This window comes from Lampetra planeri, chromosome 28, assembly GCF_965212315.1.
Source record: "Lampetra planeri chromosome 28, kcLamPlan1.2.h2, whole genome shotgun sequence".
Lineage (NCBI taxonomy): Eukaryota > Metazoa > Chordata > Hyperoartia > Petromyzontiformes > Petromyzontidae > Lampetra > Lampetra planeri.
The window spans coordinates 6,776,133-6,780,790 of NC_136134.1; the positions used below are offsets into that span (position 1 = coordinate 6,776,133).

At 42.7% G+C, this 4,658-nt stretch overlaps 1 non-coding gene across 1 annotated transcript; it reads left to right on the forward strand.

Annotated features, from left to right (window-relative positions):
- The first annotated feature begins 1,340 nt into the window (after positions 1-1,340).
- Positions 1,341-1,422, forward strand: TRNAS-CGA (transfer RNA serine (anticodon CGA)). The gene has a single exon. It is a non-coding gene; the product is annotated as a tRNA-Ser (tRNA).
- The last annotated feature ends 3,236 nt before the right edge of the window (positions 1,423-4,658 follow it).

Genomic DNA, 4,658 nt, shown 5'->3' on the forward strand with positions numbered 1-4,658 from the left:
TCACTCGTGCGGTATTTTTATGATGGATTATAAGTATTTCTTCACGTGTGTGTGTGTACAGTACGTGTACAGCTTCTTCTTGGTTCTTTCGGTAAAGTCACGTAGAAGGGAAATACTAAAATAATAAAAATAAAACCTAAAACCTAACGCAAGCAGCGTTGTGGCCGAAACGTCGTGAGCATTGTATTTTATTATGTTTTATTATTATTATTTTATTTTTATTATTTTCCTTCTACGTGACTTTACCGAAAGAACCAAGAAGATGAATCCCTGCAAGCACGAAAGCTTTAAATCGAAATTTTACGTGTACAGCTGTTGGACAATCCACTGCTGGATGATAGTGCCCCCTGTCCCGCGTCGTGTGGATTCGCAGGGGGGGTTTTGACCATACTTCACCACGCCGGTCAGTGGGTGTTGTTGAAGGGCATAGACGAGGCAGCACAGTAGTAGTGCAGCCGTGCGTGTTGCTTCACAGCCAGGCGCGTGGCTCCACAGCTGATAACACCTGTTATTCACAAGCCTGCTTTGCTTCTGGTCAGGCCCGGTCTGGGTTACTTGATCATATAGGGGCCGTCCATAAAAAAACGTCACGCACCTGGGAGGGTGTCAGACATTTGTAACGATGTGACGAGGAGGGAGGGGGGGTGAGAAATGTGACGTCACACCAAAATGCGCAACTTCAAATAAATATAGACACGTTCTACTTAATTAAATAGACATTTTAACAAATGTTTTCTCCTACAACATCAGAGTGCAGCGCCACATTAAATACGCACTACAATGGCAATAGTTTAAAGAGATTTGAAGCATGTTTTATATTTTTTTTTTGGGGGGGGGGGGGGGGGGCAGAGCTTTGTGACGTCATTTTTGAGGGGGGGTCTGACTTTTTGTGACGCCGTGTGACGAAGGGGGGGGGGGGTCCAAAATCGTCCAAAGTGGCGTGACGTCATTTATGGACAGCCCCATATGTCTGTATGCTTACAAAACATACATTAAATACCAGCTCCCGACATCCCTGCAACTGAACAGTAAGGTTACTCTGAGCCAAACTGCTAAAAGATAATGGGTCACAATAAACACTGAGCTTTTATAATAATTCACTCAACCCCAAGAAAAGCATTCACTTGTCACGATACAGGGTCATGGTTCAAGTTAACATACATCGTTATTATTTTAGAAGATTTTGGCACTTATTTCGGTCAGCTGCAACTATATGAGGCTTCGCCAAGGCAGGGAACACAAAGGGCATGAAGCTACATGCTTGCACGCCGCGTGTGTGCGTGTTTGAATAGCCGATAACAGTGTCTTGGGCAATAACAATAGGTCAGTAAGTGCCCTGAGTCATGGTGGCCGAGTGGTTAAGGCGTTGGACTCGAAATCCAATGGGGTCTCCCCGCACAGGTTCAAATCCTGTCCAGGACGGTTTAGTTTTAATCCAGCCGGCTTGCACTCGATCGCCAGCAGGGGTTGTTTTCTATTATAATAGGGCAGGGTACTTTTTGACTTTTGCTTGTTGCACCATTAGGATGCAAGGCATCCATTAGAGAGCTCTCGAGAGGCTTTTCTCCTGAGAAAGAAGTACACGCATACATCGATTTGCGGTGCAACCCACTCATAACTGCTGGGTGGACAGAGGCCTTGGTGGTGGAGGTGGTGGATGGGGAGGATTTAAGAAACTTGCACCGTTGTTTCAACTGCCGCACCGATAGCTCAGACCGCCGACTTCTGGGGTTGTACAAGTCCCGTGCGTTCACCATCACGCCACGTCCGAGCCCTTTTAATATTCCGAAATACGGCACGGAGTTGAATTACAGCAACCGCACGGTCCGCACAGTTGGATGGGGGAAAAAAACGAAGTGGGTGCCTTAGCACGCGGTACCTAACCCCCGCTATAGAAACGTCTGCCTGTGGAAGCAATTAAAGGGAATCTGCGTTATGTGTTGACTTTGCGGTGCATTTTGGGGGTGGGGGTTGGGGCATGATGGGGGGGGGTGGGCACTTCTCACTCTGCACTTTTTGAACATGACTTTCAAAGGGGCTTCACGTCCGAAAGGAAATAAGAAAGCCTGTCCCGGTGTATCAAGGACACATTAAAGGACACGTTGCTCACGTTTCCTTTTTTTACCGTGTGTGCGTGTGTGTTGCCAGATGAAGAGCGCGTGGCTTGATTGGCAGCGTCGCCGGGAATAACCTGCGAAATATCTTTGAAGGTTGTAAACAGGTAACTCCCCTCGTGCGTTCTCTCAGGCGGTGTTGAGGCTGCACGCGTAGTCTTTCCATGCCGTTGTGCCCACGCCCAGCCACAAATGTGTCCAACCCTCCCTCTTGTGCGACTCTGTCAAGAATTATCTACTCTGTGCTGTTTGGTTGCCTGGGCAAAAATGGCCTATGGCCTTGCCCAATCCTGGCTCAACTACTCAATAAACAATCTGAGGATCAGACACATGAACGGTGAGAAGCATAGAAAGAGCCGCGCTCAGTCTTGCACAGATGCATCATAGAGCAAAAACAAAAGTAGAGACATCCATATTAACTATAAAGGAAAATAGATTGAATAGCGCAGGACGCATACATCAAAGTATTCACTAGGGATACATTCCGGAGATGCTAGTGAATACCAAATTGTGCAGATAATTTATATTGGCCTACGTAAGCCTATCTTTTCAATTAATTACCTAAGAAAAATACGTAAATAAGCTGTTAAATACATGAAAATTATCAAACCAACACATGTTAAATTGGTTATAATAAACATTAAGTAAATAATAATACATATTAAAGTATTAAATTATATTATTTGGGTCTTTCGGTAAAGTCACATAGATAGTTGCTGATGATACCGTCTGGTATGGAATATAAAGAGTAATTGTAAGGGTGTTTTTTTTTGTTTTTAAAGGAAGGTGCCAATTGGGATGATAAGCTCCTTGATTGTCTAAATCTCAATATGTATGAACCATGCACAATTATGTGTCGACTGTGTTCCATGTGATGGCCCAGTGACTTTACCGAAAGACCCAAAGAATATTAATTCCTGCAGTCACGAAAGCTTTAAGTCAATATTAAATTATAGTTTATCAATGAACTTACCTTAAATTATGATGATGCTGTGCAGTAGAATCACTATCTCATCACTTTATCGCATCACTTTCTCGCATCACATTCTCTCTCATCACTTTATCTCATCACTTTATTTGTCTCTCTCTCTCTCGATGCAGTTGAGGACAGCAAGTTCATGAATACCGAGGGAATACTGCAGACAACACTGATGATGGAAGGACAGCTAAAGGAGCGAATGTGCTTGGGCGAACGACCATGAGCTAAAAGAGTTCGGCCTTATGTGCAGGAGTGAGATGGATTGTAGCTTTGCAAGGCCACGAGGGTTGGTGACAGCATGTGATGGGGAAGTCTTCGTCAAGGTGGATATACAATAGCTACTGATGATACCGTCTGGTATGGAATATAAAGAGTAATTGTAAGGGTGTTTTTTTTCTTTTTCAAGAAGGTGCTGATTGGGATAATGAGCCCCTTCATTTTCTAGATCTCAATATGTATGAACCATGCACAATTATGTGTCGACTGTGTTCCATGTAATGGCCCAGTAGTGCAGTGGATAGAGCACTGTGCTATTAACTTGTTTGACCGAATTTTTATTCCTGAGCACGACTAACATCAGTGGCGAGTGATATCTGAACTAATCCTGGGCGTCCCCTTTTCACAAACCCTCACTGGCCAGCAGCGTGGTGAAGTATAGTCAAACAAATCCCATTACCGACACAGCGTTGAGAGGCGTCGTGCAGAAATGGGTTGAAAAAGGGGTGGTATTTATGAATTATTACCCATTCCATGAAGCTTATCGTGGGTTAAGTAAGAGTTTCATGCTCACTGAGTCTTTCTTAGGTAAACACATAATAATGATAATAATAATAATAAATAAAAAAAACATGACACCGTTTTCAAATTGTAAATATTTTGTTTTAATTTGCCTCTCAACGCCTTGAGTATATCAACTTAATAGTGACCTTTAACTATAAACGAGAACTTCATGAGCTTGTTCAGGATGGTCTTGCATTGGAATGCTTGGCCAATTTTAATTTCGAGTGTTTGTCATGTGGGAATATAAACCAGAGTACCTGGAGAAAGGTCACATATGTTTGGAGAGGAATGCTCCAAGCTTAGCTGTACTGCTTTCTCCTAGTGACTTTGCATCCCAAGCCTATATTTTTATACGATCTCCGAAGCAAATTCTAACCGGGCTCATTTCCAATATCTAATGAGATTGAGTGCATGCAGATTTATTTGGTCGTAATATTCTTGAATTTGTTTAGCTTTCGCTGAGCCAACTCATTGTGTGGGTGGGAAATAAAAATGTATATATGGGCGTACATTAGGCTAAAACCTCAGATGACCACATTGGATATTATTGGAGACGCATTTAACATTTCTTTACACAAATGAATTTCTAGCTACCGAAAGATTTCTCGATAACAAGTGTTCCCATACTCTTTTATTCTGACAATAATCTAAAAACTTCATGCATTCGAAACATATTCGCATCTTTACTTTCATCCACAGTGTTTTCCCACTTAAAATGTAAGTGCTTTTTTTTGACAGAATTTGCACTACTAGGCGGGTACTAGTGTTGGCACAATTTCCATAAA